The 11421-nt window shown below is 38.1% G+C and overlaps 2 protein-coding genes and 1 long non-coding RNA gene across 6 annotated transcripts in view; 1 reads left to right on the forward strand and 2 right to left on the reverse strand.

Moving 5' to 3' along the window:
• LOC106878624 (protein IWS1 homolog) overlaps positions 1 to 11421 on the reverse strand; it is an 863399-nt gene that overhangs the window by 164756 nt on the left and 687222 nt on the right. The window lies entirely within an intron of this gene.
• Positions 1 to 11421, forward strand: part of LOC106877617 (zinc finger protein 665) — a 34215-nt gene that overhangs the window by 12463 nt on the left and 10331 nt on the right. The gene's annotated exons all lie outside the window — the stretch shown is intronic.
• LOC106877638 (uncharacterized) lies at positions 66 to 11415 on the reverse strand. Of its 3 annotated transcripts, none has more exons than XR_001410400.2 (5): positions 8517 to 11415; positions 7793 to 7881; positions 2096 to 2181; positions 1529 to 1676; positions 66 to 1170 (listed from the first exon to the last, which is right to left on the reverse strand). It is a non-coding gene; the product is annotated as an uncharacterized LOC106877638 (long non-coding RNA). The 3 variants fall into 3 exon arrangements; XR_001410399.2 differs by having other exon boundaries at positions 2096 to 2210; XR_008265056.1 differs by having other exon boundaries at positions 2096 to 2210; positions 7793 to 8032.

Genomic DNA, 11421 nt, shown 5'->3' on the forward strand with positions numbered 1-11421 from the left:
ATATATATATATATATATATATATATATACATACACACAGACATGAAAGAAGGAAATAGATACCCTTATAATCATTAAAATTTATTTAAATCTGAAATTATATATTCAAATTATTTGTTAGTTGTTATAATGAGAAAATTTAATATTTTGTAGACATGCTCTTTGCATTTTTCAATGCAAGGGCCCTATTAGGCATGTTACTGATCAGACGGCGAATATTTTCTTGTGGAATTTCTTGCTAAGTTTCATGCAATAATCTCAAAAGATCTGGCTTTGAAGATGCTTTCTTGTTCTGTTTATGAAATGTCCTGTCCATTATTCCCCAGAGGTGTTCTATAGGGTTCATATCTGGTGACCGGCTTTGCTATGGAAGCTGTCTAATGCCATTCTTTTTTAACAAACCTTGTGTTATTTTAACCGTGTGACAAGGAATCCCATCTTCCATAAATAGAGAGTCTTCTTTAATCATTTCACCATTGGAGATGTTTGGAAGGAGTCCTTTCTGCAATATGGACACACATTTATTTGAGTTTATCTTTCCCTCACACTCCACCAGCTCTGTTGAACCATTGCTGCAAATTGTTCCTCAGACAATCACAGAATAGCTGTTGTGTTTCATTGCTGGCTGCAATCTTTTCACATCAAATTCTTGATCACAGAGTCTCCAGACCCACACTCGACCACTGGAAATACAGCAAATCTGGATTCATCAGAGAATATGACAGTGTCCCAAAATGCTAATCATCTCATTGGCTCAATCTTTTCTCTGCTTTATATTGGCTAGTCAAAGATGTGGCTTCCTTCTTCCTGCTCTACCATAGTAACCAAGTTTGTGGAGATACCTGACAGCTGTTCTAGGACTGACATCAACTTGCTCTGCTGTGTCAGAGGTCTTGCAACGAAGATTATCCTCCACACTTCTCTTAGCAAAGAGAAGGGTCCTGTCAGAGGGCCCTGGTTGATCTGGACAAGGTGATGTGGATTCCTTCCTTTCTCTGGTGAATTGCACAATCACTCTATTAACTATAGAAAGCGGGATCCCAAGGTTTTCTGCGATTTTACACTGACTATATCCACCTTCAGAATGACCCACAATACGGCCTCTTTGAAATTCATACAGTTCCAAGGCTTCTTTTGTACATGGCATGATTAAACAGTCACATATAGAATCTGAAACATAAAAATGTCAATTGATAAGAAATATAAACTTTTACAAGTTAGAATAAACAGAAAACAATGTTTTACTTCTAACGTGTGTGTGTGTGTGTGTATATATATAGTTAAATATTTAGGCTTCTCTTTATATGCCCAAGTAGTGATGAATGGATTATGATGCAGTTATCGACATTTATTGATGTCTGAATATAGAACTGTTTAAATATTAAATAATTCAAACTCCATCTTATGCAGAAAACAATTTGAAAGTTATTAAGAAATAAATAAGAGAAAGTAAACTTTATTAGTGAAAGGCTAATATTACTTAAAAGGTCTGAATCAAACATTTCAAAAATATTATTTAGTGTTCAACCTTGTGCTGGTCAGTTCCTCAAATTTCACATTTAGTTCCTGATTGAGGAAACATCAAAGATATTGTAGTTGTTATCATCTTGTCTTTTTAAGATTATAGTTGAATAAATTTAGTTTCATGCTCTGTGTTCAATTTTGTCAAGGTATCTCTGAAATAGCAGTTCGAATTAAAAATTGATGATATTGAATTTAAGACATCAGTTAATCAGTAGTTACTATTATTTTACTTGCCAGTTGACAAAGATCTCTTTTCCTTTTTTAGATAATATCTTAAATTTAAAGATCACATATACTACTTATTATTACACAAATTTTGGCTTTGTTTGCAGAATTTCAGAATAAGCGCACCCTTAACTGACCGCGACGTTTATATATTTTAATTTTTGATGACAATTTCTTAAGATTTCTGATTTAAACATGGAAGATTACACTTCTAGAAAAATAATTAAAATTTTAATTAACTTTTATGTTGTTTTTTTTTTTTGTAAAGTGGGAATTATGAATTTGCAATTTTTTTTTTTTTTCTTGAAATAATTTCTAAATTAAAAATTCTGGCAAAGTTACTCACCACTTGAAGAATTTGCTTAAATCCAAACAATGGACAAACCTTGTGTTCATCATCATTCCATTAAATATGTTTATGGGAGAAAAATACTGAAAAACAGTACATGTCTTCAGAGTGACTAAGAAATGAAAAAAGTACCAAGTGATTGTGGGATATGCTAAAAACAACAGCCAAATATCCCTTAACACACTTATCCATCTAAAATTATTTTGAAATTATAAACAGAAACAAATAGCAGATTCAGACTGTCTGTATTTTAAAACTTTGATTAAAAATAAAAAATCTCAAAAACATGAAATTTTAGAGTTTAGGCGGGAAGAAATTTTTTTAAACTCTTGTTTTTCTTGCAAAATTGTATGAATTCCCATGTGTAGAACAAATCCGTAAAAATTTTCTGAAAATTCCAAAAAATAAGCTCTTAGGGGTTATATAGTGTGCTTAAACCAGAATTCCACCTGTTTTGTTGACCCTCAAAAGGATGTAGGGCAAGGTTGACCTTTGAAAATTTGAACTCAGAATGTAAAGACAGACCAAATGCTGCCAAACATTTTTCTCAGCATCCTAACAATTCTACCAGCCTGTCACCTTAAACATAATTTAGTGTTGGTTTCAAATTTTGGCACAAGGCCAGCAATTTTGGGTGAGAAGGTAAGTTGATTACATTGACCCCAGTACTCAACTTGTACATATTTTATCAACTCTGAAAGAATGAAAGACAAAGTTGACCTCGGTGGAATTTGAACTCAGAATGTAAAAGCAGATGAAATACTACTCAGCATGCTAATGGTTCTGCTAGCTCACCACCTTAAACATATACATGTTATAGCAGGTCTATAAAACAGCATTAAATTAAAATCTTCATCTGTGTATCATACTAAATTTATACACACAATTGGAAGGCCTTCTGTTGTAGAATTGTTTGAGATAAAATCTCTTCATAGGTTTGTGTTAAAGCACAATATATACTGAAGTGAGCTGAACATCGTTGCTGTAGTAATTATGTGACTGAGGCTTGTGCACAAATGGCGATTTTAATTTAATACTGTTTCAGTTGTATATACTGGGTATTTCTACAGTTTCCACCATACCAATGAAGTGAAAATATGACTTTCCCTGCTCAAAGGACTTTTTGTCTTTACTGACGAAAACTCCTCCAATTTTTACATCCTTTTCAGAGTTGATGGTCTGTCCATTCATCAAATTTTAAAGAGACCAAAACAGGTGGAAATTTGAAGGTTCTAGTTGGAGGGTGTAACAAAACTTCCCAACCAAGCTCCAATAACTTCTGCCATATCTGCAAAGAAGTGTGTGGTCTGGCATTGTCATATTGAAAGACAATGCACTAACAATTAGCAAGTGCTGGACACTTCTGGTGGATCACTGCATTTAATTTGTCCAGCTGGTCACAGTACACATCCAAATTGATGGCCCCGTCTGTGGGAAGAAGCTTGTAAAAGACAACACCCTTCCAATACCACCAAATTGAAAGCATAACCTTCTTTGGGTGAAGCCCCCTGATTTGAAGATTGTTAGTGGTGGTTCACCATGCTTACCCCGTGATCGTTTGCACTTCACATTTTTATGGATGATCCACCTTTCATTCCCTGTCACACTTCTCTTTGAAATAGATCATTATTTTCACATTTCTGCAACAAATCGCAGATGGAAATCAGTCAGATGTGACCAGCTTCATTCAGTTTATGTGGAACCCCAAACTTCAAGCCTGCTGACATAACCAAGTTGATGCAGATGGTTTTCAACACTCAATTAGGGTATGTGGAGATCATCTACAAACATCATGATTGTATAAAGGTGGTTGGTGTCGACTAACTCCTTCATTTTGTCACTGTGAATCTCAGTTGGCAGGCCAGAACAAGAGGAATCTTGAGCCCCAAAATTTCCTGATTGATATTTTGAAAACCACTTCTGATCCATAACAGCATCCCCTCCATACATAGTGCATATCCTCCTGCAGATTTCTGATGTTTTCTTGCCTTTTTTTAGAAAAAAAAACCATGAAGTGTCAGTAATATTCATTTTGGTTCTCCGTTTTCAGGCTGATCCCAAACACACAAAATACAACCTATCCTGTCAAAGGGAGGTCCAAAGGGAGTTTGAAGGATGAATGGGCTGTGCTGCCACTCTGTTAAATGGTGGCAGCTATTCCACTTGAGGCCACTACTAGAGTAATCTGTTTCATTTGTCAAATTTTTGCCAATAGAAGGTTGATGACAAATGTCTTGCTGGTTCCACCCAGGGCATTCAGGAAAAATAGACCTTCCCTTTCACCTTCAATGCTTGAAATAACTGAGTTATAAGCATTCCTTTGGTCTTCTATCATTCGGTACTCGTTATCAGTAACACATACTATCATTTGTTTGGTATTATAGTTGATCTCACGCATGTACTCAATTGCTAGAGTCTTGGTTGCCTTTTCAGGTTGAGGTAGACCAAAAGTGGTGATTCTTTGGCCTCCCATAGCTTGGACTCAGGTGTCCAGGTCAAGTAGTGCCTCATTGTAAATTGCATCATTGATGTCGATATTTTCCGCTGAGATCTGTCTCTGAATCTTGTGCAGAATGTCCTCAGCCATTCTTTCTTTGTGGGTCTCCTAAAGCTTGAGAGGCTCACCCAAGCCACATGTCATCAGTATGATGGAAAATAACTGGTGCAGTTGACTTGGTGCTCTGCTGACTGCTGCCTTCTCCAGTGTCTGATCCCACTGGGCATCATCCTCCAGTAGCCCATGTTTGGCACAGGCTTCTCTATAAGACATATAGACCTCTCCATTATACTTTAGCAGGTCTGTGAATGATATAGAGCCTCTGACAGTCTGCAACAGCAGATACAGAAAGAAACACTCCTGCTGATTGGGAAGCATAGTGTACACATGCCCGGTGGCCTTGCTTCTGAAGACAGCATCCTCTTCACAGACCTCAACTTGTGCTCCTTGCTTGCACCTGTTCCATCTATTATAGGCCCAGGTGTATTAGACAGGAACCTCAACATACAGCAGTGTTAAGCAAACAGGTCAATCTGGCATAGCTTGAAGAAAGCTGTTTGGGTGGTTTCTGGTGGTTGCTGAACCACCTTTTGGGCAGTATCTTCTGTAAAATATACACGCTGGCCATTTTGAAGATGAACAGTCAGATTCACCACTGTTGGATGCCGCTCATGGATTTCAAAGCCCAGGATACACCACATTGCCTCGTTAGAGGAAATATATCTGCCCAACTGATATTGCTTAATTTCATCTGCCTGCCTGCCCTCCTGTTCAACTCTAAATACTGCCATATCTGAGCCCTTACTGATGTATTTACAAACATTTGATGCTCTTTATGGAGTTGCATAACTCAACATTCACATGGGCTTTGAATGTTTTAGATAGTAGTGGGTTGTAGAGCACAATCCACCTGTTGTCAATTTCCATCTCTTGGCCATGAGTTTGAGCTTAGTAGTTTGATACCCTTTATATTGGTTTGATCTCAAACAGAAGTTTTGAGGCACCTGTAGAGTGGATAACCATCATGTCTCCTGGATAAATTCCCTGGGGAACCTCTTGGTGCATTTGTGTTCCATGTAAGGGGACCTAGAGTTGAGGTTGCCACAAGGGCTGTGTATCATCTGTGTCTTGATGGTGTTGTATAGTACCATATTGTGCTCTGGATTGGGCAACTCAGCAGAAATGGTCTGATCCTCTCCTTGCACCAGATAAATGTATGAGAGTGAGGGAGGCCTTCTTTTTTCCGCTCTATGGTGTACATCCATGCATTAAGATCACATTTTTTCCATCCTTTAGCAGCCACAGCAGTTTTTCTGCTTCTGGTAGAAAACCCTTCCGATAAGATCATGCCTGTCAGTCCTGTTCTGGCCTTCAAAGAGGTAGTCCTGAATGTCCTTCCACTGTGGATTACAGGTGAACGTTATAAAAAGGTCAGGCCTGTCAAACTTATGCACATAGGTCATGGCATCCTGGATATGTTGATGAAGGTACCATGGTGAGCCAGTGAAATTTGATGGTAAGATGACCTGCTGACCTATGTTTTGAGCATTGCCATTGTGGATATATTGTTTTGATTTCAATTTCTTCTGGTATAACAAACACTCAGTTTTGATCTTTGTGTACATATCCACCATGAACTGGCTTGTCACCTCCGTGAACCACAGAAGCTGGTTAAATTCTCCATCTTGGATCAGTAGATGGTAGGCATAAAAATCCTTGCAAGAAATATGTTTGTTGGTCTCCTGTCCATTTACTGGGTCTACTTGGTGCTGCTCAAAATTATACCCATCCTCTCCATGTGGAAACATCAAAGGCTATTGCAAGCAATCATATGACCTGTGTGTCTCATTGATAGATGGTAAGTGGTTGTCGTGGTGCTTTAGGATGATGTCACATTTCCCATGCTCTTCTCCAACCAGAATGATTGCAAGTCATTTATTGCAGGTGTATTAAACTGCTGGGCTTGCTTGCCAGCTGGTCGCCTGTCAGCCATGACAATCACTTTGAGGTCACGCATGATTTCCATTCACTCCAAAACACACTTAAAGCTGTGGACATAGGGGTGAGTTGCATGTAGCATAGTCTGGAGGTCTGCTGTTATCTGTCTGTCGACACCTGGGCTGAGCTTGCAGCACTGGTTAATTTCGTCATTGGCACCACCCATGAAAAACATCTGGATATACTTCATCTGGCTACCCAAGCAGTGATAGCTCTGCACTTGGATCTTATAGGTGGTGAAGAAACCTCGGTCCATCGGGCCTTTGTCTGCACCAAAGGATGTCATTATAAATGATGCATTGCACTTCCAGATTTTACTATGAAAGTTCTTGGCTTTCAGGGTGTCCTCTGTAAGCAACTGCCTCAGTATGTCTGGTGGAGCTTGCAATGCTTCTAGTCTCACTTTTTCTCCTGTGCAATACATGGCTGGTGCCTCACCTGGCCGCTTAATAGCCCGACAGAATGTGCAGACATTGTCTATTCTGCCAATGGAGACCTTCGGATTGCTGCCATAATCCTTAGTAAGGTCATAGCTGAAGACAGCCTTGAGCCAGATAGTGTTCCTAGTTGCATTGGCTGCTGCTCATGCACTCCTGTAAAATATCTGTCTTAGCCTTCTTGCAGGTGCATTTTTAGCTTTTCTCAGAGATCTGCAGTTAGGCAAGCTTCTCTGTCTGTTGCCGTCTCTGCTTGCCTTGCTCTTTGATGGGTTGTTCTATCTGCAGTTAGGCTAGCTTCTCTCTCTGTAGCCATCTCCTGATGAAATAAAATAAATGATAATTAATTTTACTTGTGAGTAACCACTTAAACATATGAGTTTAAAAGTTTGTTCATTTCGGTGATGCTTATGTGAGTAATATAGGATAATATGAAAGACAACCTGTGAGGCTATACAGTAGGAGAATAAAAACAGGTTACTGAAAGTCTTCATCGACTCTAGTCAATTAAACTTAGTAAAGAAATCAGTCTGTGCTTAAGCATGGTATACTTGTGAATGCTTTTGCCACATTTGTCATTTGCCTGAAGTTTTAGAGGTAAGCTTTGCTCACTTTCGTGGTAGCATCGCGTTCTTGTACTTCAAAGCTATTAGAGTAGGAGGAGAAGGCACACCATTAAACATAAATATAGCTTTGTTTTTGTAGTTTAAAGATTGTAAATGAAATATTGTAGTTTAAGTGATAGCAAATAAAATAACTTACCTTTTAAAGAAAACTTCTTGTAAGAAAATCTGCATATTGTTGCTTGTAACTGTCTGTCTCTCTCTACTTTTGTAGGGTCTTCTGTGTTGCTGTCATATTGTGAAATTTTAAAATTACGTCAAAATTTTCAAAATTGGTATATTGAAATAATTTTTCATGTTAAATCTGATTTTGTTATTTATTTGTTCCAGAAAAATTGCAGTAAAATGTTACTGGGGTTTCAAGTTTAATCAGTGTTACCTAAACAGAAAACAGGATTTGGAAACTGGCATTTTTTGTATGATAGCTGTCTATCACAAAATGAAAGCAAAATCGTTACAAGGTGGAATTTTTATTAAACAAATGAAAGCAAAGCATTACAACTACCAAAGTTGTAAGAACTTCTGAAGTTTTAATAAGTTTTAATGAATAAAGTCATGAGAAATGGTTTAACAAACATGTAAATAATTTTAAAATGAAAAAGATTGTCATGGAATTTTTTTTGTGAAAAATTGCACAAATTTGTCCTGATCAAGAGGCCTATTTGTCAAGAAAGGCATGGTCTGACATGGAATAAACAAAAATTTAGAAGACATTCTATTGTAGAAATACCCGACAATGATGGGTTATTCATGTATGGAAGAAAATGAAAGATATTATCTATAGTGTTATTGTTTCAGTATGTTGGTAAAGTTTTAATAAATCTTAATTCAGTGATTTGAAAACAAATATAAAAACACTTTACCTTTCACTTGTTAGTTTAACATCTGCTGTTGGACATATTGTAAAAGTTTTGACTGAGCATACCTAAAGCGTTAGGTAAAAATTAAAGAAGAAAGTATTAAAATTCACTGTTCCCTTCAGTAAACACATTCTCTCTATCCTGCTCTGTCCCTGTCTCTCATTCTCTCTGTGTGTCTCTTCTCGTCTCCTCCCGTTCCCTGATATCATCCACCCTCATTATGCCACCACATTTCCCTCAACCTAACACATTTTGTACCCTTCTCATTTTATCATATAATAGCTCAACCCTTGTAGGAGGCCCATTATCAATTTTTATTGAAATCCAATTAGCCTATAATTGAACTGGATGTTAGTTTAACATGTATGCAAAGTTTTGTGAAGATTGACTTGTTGGTATCAAGATAGTAACAGACAGACAGAAATTGCCACTTATGTATAAGATATAGGAACAAGCAATGTAAAAGGGTCTATTATTTTGGGTAGAAGATAAAACCCAGTATTACAACAGTATTCATATATATATAAATCACAGTATCAACCAGACCATCAGATACTGTTGTACATCACTGGTCACAATGCACTTCCAATTCTGTCTTGATTGTGCCATTCTTTTCCACTTTGACCCAGCTTGCTTAAGTAAATCATCTTCCTACTGTTGTGAATGCTCTCCAAGTGGCCTCTTCCAGTCTCTTGTATACCACTTGGCAACTGCATGAGTCTACATGTTGCAGTGAGTCTTGCTACATGTCTGGCCCAGCAGAAATTGTGCTTTCATGACTCTGTGATCACATTGTTCATTCCTTTGTCAAATGATCTCATTTTGAATATGCTTTTATAATGATATTCCTTGCATGGATCTTTCCATCACCCTTTACATTATAGCCAATCAGTGTTTTATCTGCTTTATCTCACTTGCATATAAGAACACATGTAGGATGATGCTATTGAAAAGTCTGGCATGCATGGTATTGTCTGCCTTTGTTTTAAGCACATCCTCTATTGAAGTAAAAGCCTTCCATCTTACCCTTGTTATCTTCAAGATTTCAACATCCATATCTCAGCACATATTCACTGTGTGCCCTAATTAGACATATGAGGTGATATCAAAAAATTCCAGGACCTGTTCAGTAACGCACCAACAGATGACAGCACATAGTTCCATGTGCAATGAGAGCTAGTAGTGACCTTCACGAGGCATTGTGCCAAGTGACATCACTGTGTTTACTTTACAAGTTGTGAAATTTGTGTCTTTGTGATCACATGTATGCTGTAGTCGGTGATTTTGTCATGGACAGGAAGTTGGAACAAAGATCCAATGTGATATTTTGCATTAAACTTGGGAAGTCTGCTACAGAAACATTGAGCATGCTTTGGCAAGCTTATTGCAATGAGGCAGTGGATCGTATGCAATGCTTCAAGTGGCACAGGCACTTTAAAAGTGGAAGAATGTTCCTGGGAGATGATGAGCGATCTGGAAGATCTGCCACAAATGTCACCCTTGGAAATGTGGAGAAAATTCATCAGCTTCTGCATGAAGATTGTTGGAGGACAATCGACGACATTGCTGATGTTGTTGGTCTATTGTATGGATCCATGCAGGCAATCCTAATGTCTGAATTGAACATACGGCATGTCTCTGCCAAGTTTGTCCCTGCCTGCTAACCATTGAACTGAATGAACATTGCATGGAAGTCTCTCAAAATCTCCTTCAGCATGCCACTGATGACCCATCCCTAATGTCAAGAATCATCACTGGTGACAAGAGTTGAGTCCATGGGTATGACCCTGAGACAAAGCAGCAGTCGTCACAATGGAAGAACCCTTCATCTCCATGACCGAAGAAGGTATGACAGCCGCAGCTCAATCAAGAGCATGCGCATTGTTTTTTTCAACATCCACGATACTGTGCTTTGATAAATTGTCCCCCAGGACCAGACCATCAATTGGCAGTTTTACTGTAATATTTTGAAGCATTTGAGCGAGGACATTCAGTGAAAATGACTGGATTTGTGGAGCATAAAGAATTGGATTCTTTTCAAGGACAATGCACCCTGTCACTAAGCTCTCTTCACTCAAAGTTTCTTGCCAAAAACATGGTATTGCTTCTGCACCCACCCTATTCACAAGATTTAAGACCTGCAGACTTCTATCTCTTCCCCAAGATGAAAATGCAATTCAAAGGTCACTGTTTTAAAACCTTTGTCGAGATCCAGAACAAATTGCAGAATGTGCTCGACTCGCTTATGGAAAATGACTTCCGGGCTGGATTCCAAAAGTGGCAGGAATGCTTGAACTAGTGTATTACTTTGCAAAGTGACTATTTTGAAGGAGATGATGTTAAAATTTAGGTAAATATGTTATTTTTTATTGAACATAACTAGTCCTGGTACTTTTTGATACCATCTCGTATTCCTTTACCTCTTCGATTTCATCGCTTTCCACCTCTACTCAGTCTTGTGCTAAATCTTCTGACTGCATATATTATGTTTCCACACAGTTCTAAGGCCTACTTCTAAGCTATGAGTGTCCAGTTTTGTCAGCATGGTCTGCAACTGGTCTGTGGTTTCAGCAATGAGTTGTACAATGTCATCTGCAAATCGGAATTGTGTTAGTTGTTTGCCATTGATGTTCACACCTCCCTTTCAGTCAATCTCTTTGCTTGACATCCTTCCTAATTGGAAGCCTTACTAGTGGTGATAGCAGAGTTATATCTGTTGTTCATCCAGAGTTGTGGATGAACAACTCTGAGCAGTGTGATATCTTGCTCCTTGATGCCTTTCATTTCCAGAGATTTCAACACTGCATTCATATACCTCTTGTCCCACCATTGTAAGCTGTTTACAAAGGTCATAGTCACCAGATTATCAAAATAATTTGATGGCCAACAGCCAAGAGGGCAAGCAGGT

The sequence above is a fragment of the Octopus bimaculoides genome, chromosome 10 (assembly GCF_001194135.2).
Source record: "Octopus bimaculoides isolate UCB-OBI-ISO-001 chromosome 10, ASM119413v2, whole genome shotgun sequence".
Classification (NCBI taxonomy): Eukaryota; Metazoa; Mollusca; class Cephalopoda; order Octopoda; family Octopodidae; genus Octopus; species Octopus bimaculoides.